Source organism: Condylura cristata, unplaced genomic scaffold (genome assembly GCF_000260355.1).
Source record: "Condylura cristata isolate star-nosed mole 26May11 unplaced genomic scaffold, ConCri1.0 scaffold00008, whole genome shotgun sequence".
NCBI lineage: Eukaryota > Metazoa > Chordata > Mammalia > Eulipotyphla > Talpidae > Condylura > Condylura cristata.
Genome location: NW_004567109.1, coordinates 44,760,691 through 44,769,562, shown reverse-complemented (window position 1 = coordinate 44,769,562; position 8,872 = coordinate 44,760,691). Strand labels below are relative to the sequence as shown.

General features: G+C 35.9%; 1 protein-coding gene across 1 annotated transcript in view; it reads left to right on the top strand.

Annotated features, from left to right (window-relative positions):
• The first annotated feature begins 233 nt into the window (after positions 1 to 233).
• The window catches only part of SLC44A5 (solute carrier family 44, member 5), a 52,562-nt gene continuing 43,923 nt past the window's right edge, over positions 234 to 8,872 (top strand). The window contains exon 1 of the mRNA XM_004679128.2: positions 234 to 313. The gene's annotated coding sequence lies outside the window, so the exon portion shown is untranslated. The remainder of the gene's footprint in view (positions 314 to 8,872) is intronic.

The window sequence follows — 8,872 nt, the reverse complement described above, 5'->3', positions numbered from 1 at the left end:
TGGCTACAGCCCAGATGATCTTGAGAGAAGAAGAGAAATGTGCTTTCTGACTGATTCATCCATATTTCATTTTACTTTTCATTAAGAAATTACTCTTTGAAAAAAATCAATAATATCCTATGACTGAGGGGAGAGGTTAGTCTGTTGCAGGGATGCATTCTAATTCTCAAATCAGAAAGCCTCAGGCCAGCTGTTGCTGAGAGTTTTTGTTCTTTCTTATTCCTGCAGCATGGGTACACGGCGACCCCAGGAGAGTGGCCTACCCTACAGACAGCAAGGGCCACTTTTGTGGCCAGAAGGGCACCCCCAATGAGTGAGTATGGTCACTTCTGCTTTGTCTGACTTTACTGTCTTAACTGGTACCTAAAAATCACTTCTACATTAAATTCTTCTAGATGCATAAGAAGATTGAAATTTATAAAGGCAGTTTTCCCTCTGCCTTTTTGTATTGATAGTTTGTAAGCAGTTGGGACATTTTATGCCACATGCCATTGTTACCCAAATTTTATTAGAATGGATGAAGTTTCTGCTTACTAAATATATATTATAAGGGGTAAATTGGGCCAGTGATTTTTTCAAAAGCCATATTTTAAAATGCCTTTTGAAATGACTAATGAGAGGCTGAATTCTGAATAGTTCCCAGAACGTTAGACAGTGCAATTGTTAAAATTGCTTATGCCACAGTGCCAACTGGTAGATCATTCTACCTTTCAAGGTGAGGGACATACCCAGAAAGCAGCATGTGTTAGACTTTTCCAGCTGCTGAAGCCAATAAGCCTAAGTAGCTAAAATAAAGAAAAAAGCTACAGCCATTCCATTCTGAAGTTAACCAAAACAGATATTTCCTTTTCTAAAAGCAATCTTCCTATTTCTTTATCTTAAGGCAGAACAAAGCAAAAGCACAAGTCTCAAATTAAAAAAAAAGAAAATCCTTCCTTATTCAATGGTTTATTATTTTTTTTTGTCACTACTTGGGGAGCTCTGGGTTCTTCATAATCAATTGAGTTTTTATAAAAGTTAGTGTTGAATGGGTAAAATCCAAAGCAGCAACTCCCACACCCATTCACCCTACCCCCGGCCACTCCAGCAACAACTCTGCTGTGTTCTCTGTGCTGCCCACCCATAGCTATGGAGCTTGTTATGCCAAGGGATATATAGATTTCAAAAAATAGATTCAGGAAGTCTATACAGTAAATTCATAGAGCGGTAGTACAGACAACCAAGAGAAATCAGAAATTGAATGGGAAATAAATTCTCAGTCATGTCAGGTTGAGTTTATGGTGAACGAGTTGACTCCTATAAAAGGTTCTCATGGCCTGTTAGAGAAGACTGGACTCAATTCTTATTTAGAGTGGTAATTTTATTTTAACTTCAGGAACTCAAAAATCCTAGATATTGACAATGAAAACTTCACACTCTGAAGAGCAAAGAAAGCACCAGGTGATTTAAAAAAAAAAAAACAAAAACACAAATCTCTAAATACCTATTTCTTTAAAATAGGCTATTTTTAAAGGGCCTTTGAAACAATAAATTTTCATACCAAAGCCAATAACCCACTTTTTTCCAACAAAGAGGTGATAAGATAAATTATAGTAATAAAGATTCAAGTATAATCCTAGTATAATATAGACATGTTCATTAAGTATTGTTTATAATAGTAATATATTAGAAATGATACAGCAATCCAGTAGTATATGAATGAGAGTAATTTATGACCCATCAACTTAATGAAATATAATGGAGCCATTGAAAATTGTGTTTATGTTTTAGGAGTTGATTCTGTTGATTTTCCTTTAGACTGTCAAGGTTTTATGTCATGATTATAATTGCCTTCATCTTTCTGAAAATAACATTTATCTATATTTCTCAAGTATCTTTTCTTTTTAAAAAATCTATTTATTTATATATATTTTATACCATTGCTTGCTTTTGTACATTTGGAGTTCCAATAAAATTCACACCCCCAAATTATCTGTGTACAGTCACCACAGTCCCTTATATTCTTCTCCCCATAATCCCTGCAGAATGTCTCTGACTTATAAATGCCTGTTAATTTTGTTTATTTACTATTATTATTTTTTCCTATCCCTTATTTGGCTCTGTACAGCAAAGGAGACATTACACAAAACAAAAAGATACCCCACTGATTGGGAGAAAATTTTGTACATAATACTAATGATAAAGGACTGATCACAAAGGTATATAAATACATATATGTGTGTGTGTATTATATGTACATATATATAATACACACACACATATATGTATATATATATATATATATATATATATATATATATATATACATGAACTGATGAAACACAGCAAAAGTGAACAGCCCCATCCAAAAATGGGCAGAAGAACTAAAAAGACATTTCTTCAAAGAGGAAATGCAGGCAGCCAGCAGGCATAAAAAATATTTTTCTAGTATTTTTATGGATTCCTTTTAAAAATGTTTAAATTGCTAATCTACATGGAATTTATCTTTGCATATGAAAGAGAGTAAGAATCAAATTATTTCAGAAGTTTGTTGAATGATAGGCTCTTTTCCTTCTATGACTTCAGATACCGCAATTACCATGTGAATTTTTCTATTTGTTTCTGAATGATGTATGCTCTCTCAATGTACATTGTTAAATTTCTCAGTTATTTTAATTCATATATCAAATGTGTATTAATTTGAAAATGTAACAGATTACTGTAGATGATGCTTAGATTTTACTTTTTTTTTTTTTTAAGATTTATTTATTTATTCAGACAGAACTGGGGTACAGGCCAGAGATGCAGAGGGTGAGATTCACCAGAGACAGAGTGGGGAGCAGAACAGGCAGATCGATGAAGTACACTGCTGAGGGGAGCAGTGGGCCGGTCAGGAGAGGTCTGCCACACCATGTGGTCACCTACGGGGCAGGTGGGGATTGAACTCATGAGGAAGTGGCTTAAGCTTCTTAGTGCAGTGCTTTAACCCACTGCGCCACCAGGGAGGGCCTAGAGTTTTTACTTTTAAGCCAGTGTTAAGAAGGACAAAGATCTTGAAGGCAGGAGTGAGCCTATGATGCTCTGGAAGCTAAAGAAGTCAAAGGAGGCTGGAATATAGCAGGCAATGAGGGAAGTAGAAGGAGCAGATCTGAAAAGAACTTAATTAATCAAGGTTTGTGGCTCTATAGTCTCTGCTAAATATTTGGATTGTTTCTAAGTGCGAGAAAGCATTAGGTGTTCATCAAGACAGTGACACAATCTATTTTATATTTTAAAAGACCATTTTTGCTGCTTATTTACACTTTCTTGAACTGTTTCAATTGCTTATAAAGGTGATGTATGCAGAAAATATTAAGATTTTTACTTCATCTTCAAAAATAATTAATGGCATATATCATGGAGTAGAATTATGAGTAAATTTTGTTTGCCTATTTATATACTAATGTGCATAGCAAGTATACACTAAAATATATTATATATTTACATATCCCCTAATTTTCAAAAAATAAAAACCTGAAAAGTACAGAAGTTGAAGCAATAGATTACCTCTCCAATCCAAGCCTTTAAAACAAAAAAAATGAAATGAATATTTTGTTGAAAAAATATAAGTCTGGAGTCAAATGACTTTCTTCTTTCAATCATTGATTTTTGAGCATAAGACACAGCATTGGCCTTAACTTGATAATCCAAAAATTAAATGAAAGAACAATCTTTAGGAAGAAACTTTTATTGCCTTTTCCTTTGCAGAAAACACCTCCATATTCAAACTATAATATTTGAGGTCCTTCAGTGGACCAGTCACTATGCAAAGTGCTGGAGTTATTCCAGTAAATAAAAAGACTTTTCTTCAAGAATAATCTCAGTCTGCAGGGAGAAGTCAAGAAATCCATGGACTTCAGTGAGTTTTGGTCCAAGATGGCACCAGGCTTCTAACCTAACTCACGTCCTTTTATGAACATGAAGAATGTACAGTTACACTCAGTACAATTACTTATGAAAAAAAGTCCAGAAACAAGTTGAGAGGTTCCTATGCATAAGGTAAAAGAGAAATACCCACACTGAAGCAAGTGTAGGATATTTTGAGATACATCTCACGTAAACCTCACCCCTGGCACAGGGCTATACAATCAGGAGGGGACCCACATATCTTAACTTCTCTCTGAGGAGTGATATTTGGAGTCACACCTAATGGTCCAATTTTCAAGATCCCTGCTCAAAGAGATAGCCTTCCAAACACCTAGCTATGAAATTGCACAAGTCTCCAGTCTCACATCCATGAAGCTCAAAAAACTATGACAAACAAAGAAAAGTTCTTAATCGCTGATTATCCTTTCCCAGCTGAAAGGAAACAAAAATGCCCTTCTCTTGGTCTTTTCTGAAGGAAACCTTTTTGTCTTCTCCAAAAGCGTTGCCTGAAAGTCAGATTTCTAATTTTAGCTTTTATAAGAGACTGATTACAAGCCTCCTCCCCAGAGATTGGGAGGTATAGAGGGCAATTTTTTTTTTTAATTTTTCAAATTTTATTTTTGTATTGTAATTGGTTTCTCCCCTCATGTGTAGTCTCCCAGAACCTCAACCACTAATAACAAAGAAGGCAACTTGGACAAGCACAGACATTTGAGAGACAATTGAGAAGTGGGACCAGTCTTAAAATTAAGATTCATCTCCTATAGGTTATTTTGTCAAGACTGATAGAGGTAGCTGTTCAAAAACAAGAGGGTTCTCAAAAAAGCAACCTGACTCACATTATGAGTAGCTGGAAAAAGAAGAAACATAATTAATAGAGGGAAGGGACAAACAAGGATGAGAGTGAAAAGTAAAAGACTAAAAGACAATAGAAAATAAGATTTTTTTAATTAAAAAATTGTCAAATCATAGCAAGACTCACCAAGAAAGAAAGAGAACTTTAATAAATAAAACTAAAAGCGAAAGAAAACTTTGCAACAAAACATTTAGGTGGCCAATGTGATACCAACAATTACAAAGAAACATGAAAGACCACTATGAGCAATTATACACCAGCAAATTAGACAACTGAGCTTAAATTCCATATAAGAGATGGTTTGATAGTATTATAATGTAGAATTTGGCTTTTTATCCATATCTAACCAAGAGGACATTAAGAGTTATAAACTGTTGAACTGGAAGTTTTCTAAAATGTTGACAGTGACCTTAAAGGAAATTGGAATGTTTGGTGGCTGTGTGTATTTTTCTCTGGCTTTTGAGTTTCAGCTCCTTTTCTTTGGAATCTCCACTAAGAAGAAAGAACTTGATTGATTTTGATGCCATCTTCTGGTTACTGAAAAAATTTCACTTTATAAAGGTTGTGTTATATAACTTTGAACATTGATGCAGCACAGCTACCAAATTAGACAGACATATCCAAGTCCCTGGTGTGAAGTTCAGATAGGTGAAAGAATAATAAATCAAAACACTTCCATTTAATTTTGTATCAAATTGGCATCTATGTGAAATAATGTCTTCAGTTTGCTGAAGAACCTCTCATAAAATTCATACAGGTTACATAAATGTATTTGACTGAACATGCACAAATTTCGACTGACTACTTGGCTTAATTTTTCAAAGTTATATCAAAATAATATATTCACATGAAAGTAAACTAATTAGTAGAGGGGTGCTTATAATAAAAGCAGGGGTCTCCTAGGACTCCTTAACCACAATTTTATTCTACAAATGCCTCTATTTCTTGTTCTAATATTTGTCAGTGTCTCTACACATCATTATTTTTAGAGGGGAATATCATTCTTGCTACACCCTTCTCCATCTTTCTTTTCCATTCCTCCTTCATCTTTCTTTTTTTTCTATTTACATGATTAAATTTGAAGTTTCAGTTCCATAATTTCAACTGGCTTTCATGATCTATTTATAGGTTGATCCTAGAAGTAGGAAACAGAAGACCTTTGCTTTGTTTTAACTCTGTATATATATACTTTATTCACTGTGGGTCATTTCTACTATGTTCCTGATATCAAAGTAAAGTCTTGTACTTTATCAGCAACTTATCATCCCACAACTTAGTTTGCTTTAACATGGTGCAAACATACTTGTACAATGTTTTATTTAACAGAAAGTTTTTTTTTTAATGGCCTTATAAGGATGACAGACCCCAACGCAATATTTTTTTATTGTTCCCTATAGAGCTTCATTATAATATATAGTACGCTCCTTTTAGAGTTGCTATATTAGAAGATTAGCAAATATCTGACAAGTCTTATATCCATGATATGCAAAGAACACATATGATTCAACAGAAGGAATACATATAACCCAATTAAAAAATGGGCAAAGATTTAAACAAACATTTCTCCAAAGAAGACATAGCCAACAAACACATGAAAAAAAGCTATCACTTGTCATCAGGGAAATGCAAGTTAAAGGCACAATGAGCTATAATCTCATGCTTGTGATCCTATAGGCTAGAGTCAAATCATCAAAAAGAGCAGAAATGACAAGTGTTGATGAGGGTTTGAAGAAAAACCCTCAGTCAATGTTGGTGGAAATGCAGACTGATAAATACCCTTAGGAAAATAGAAAAAAATGTCCTCAAAATATTAAAAATAGATCTGCAATATGATCCATCAATTCCTTGGTATCAATTCAAAGCATAAAAAAACACTTATTTGAAGGGTAATACACCTCTATATTAATGACAGCACTATTTACAATAGCCAAGTTTTGGAAACTAAGTATTTAACAACAGATGAGTGTATAAAGATGTGTTATATATACACATAGGAATTTACTTAACAATATAAAAAGATGAACTCCAGCAATTTTTGATAGTATGGGTGGAATTGGAGGGGATGAAGCAAAAGAAAAACAAGTCAGAAAGAGAAAGACAAATACTAGATGATTTTACTCAAATGGGCCATATAGAGGAACAAAGCAAAAGAACAGACCAAATTAAAATAAGCCTAAAATCTGACTGTAGAATTGAGGCTACCATGGAGAAAGGACAGGGTAGAGAACAAAGTGTGGAAGTATCAGTGGATTAACGTGAAGGGCAATAGCGCCTCTGAAGAGGTGTGTATCTATACTTCTGAATCATGAATAGTGTTATATAACAGTGTTACCACAATTAAAAATAGTAGAATTAAAAATAAAATAAAATGGAAAAGACAATAGCAAATAAAAACGCAGCATACTAGTTGAACTTTAATTTCTTACAAATAATTATTTTCGTGTGTGTCTTATGCACAGTTTGCTATATCGCAAGTACTTTTTTGTTCTGTATCCCAAGTATTTTTTTTCTTCTTTATTGACCGCATTGTTTTGCTGGAGAATATTCTCAAATATCTTTCTAAGAAAAGGAAACTTAGGGTGTAAATTTGCTGAGTCATTAGACTTATCTTCCTTTTCTCTGTTTATAGTCAATTGATGGCTTAGTTATAGAACTGTAGCTAGAAAGACAATTCCTGTCAGAAAGTTAAAGATGTTGTTCCATTGCTTTTGGCATGCAATGTGTTGAATACATGTTTGAATCATATACCTGGTGATTGTTAATGGAGTTGATGCACCCAGTGCACAGGACCAAATACTGAACACTGAATATTTGAAACAGAGATAAGTTGTTTTTTTTTTTATTTATTCATACAAGAAATGGGTTACAGGCCAGAGATGCAGGGGTAGAGGGTGGTAGTGAGAGGATTCACCATAGACAGAGTGGGGAGCAGAACAGGCAGATTGACTGAAATACACTGCTGAGGGGAGCAACCGGCAAGACAGGAGAGGTCTGCCATGTCATGTGGGCCAGCTCACTGGCCAGGGATCCAACACATGCCGCATTGACTGCCAGGGATTGAACACAGCTACATAGTGATGCTAGTAGCTGTAGACTGTCAATTGTTATGGGTCGTGCTCCTGGAGGGCTTTGCTGGTAGAAAATAGAGTGCCTCAGGAGAATGCTCTAAGTGGGGTGAAGCAATGGGAGAAGTATATATAGGAGCTCTGTGCATGCATGAGAGGGAGCTCTGGGCTTGAAAGATAAGAAGCTGAGCGTAGGGAGGCAGGAGTGAAGCTGACAGATGTGAGCAAGGGAGGCCAAGTGGAGGCTGTGCAGAAGCACTTGGAAGAGAGAGGCCAGGCAGTGGCCACAGCAGAGGACCCTGACAGCTCTTGAGAGGACTCCGCAGAACTGGGCTTTGTGGACATAGTGCACATGGCAGAGTCCATGAGTACAGTCTTGTCTCAGTAGTCATCTTGGAAAAGTTTTGTTAGGCCTGACAGAGAAAGGGGGACCCAAAGAAACAGGCATCTTGACAGAGAATTGGCCTGGAGAAGACAGGGAGACCCAGAAACAGGCATCTTGCTAAAATATATATGTGTGGCCACTCGTCAGTGGGGTTGTTTGGCTGCTACAGCTGTGTTCTTGAGTAATGCTTGTTTGGTGCTGTGCTGGGGCATTTGGGCAGCTTGAGGAGCACAGCATCATTCTTTGCTGTGTTTGTGAATCAGATCCTGGCCAATAGTTTGTCTTCTGAGTGTTGCAGTGGCAGGAAGATGTCACCTTAGACACATGGCCTATTGTTTGGGAGAGTTGCGGCACATCCTCAGTGGCAGTAAAATGCCATCATTATAATGGTCTTTGTGCAGGACTAGACAGTACTGGGCATGACTTTGGGTAAAGTAAACAGCAATTATTGGCTTCAGTAACTCTTGTTTTTCCTGGGTTGTTAAATAATCCATTTGTTGTCATTTTCTAACCCCAAACAATCTTGTAAATATGTGCATGAGTGAAGAACACAGACATAACAGGTAAAGTATTTGGGCAACAGTGCCTTGCCCAGTTTAGTCTCCTAACACGCAGTATCAGTAGTGCTGATTTAACCCCTGTGCCACCAGGGAGGCCCCAAAACAGGGACACATTTTTTTT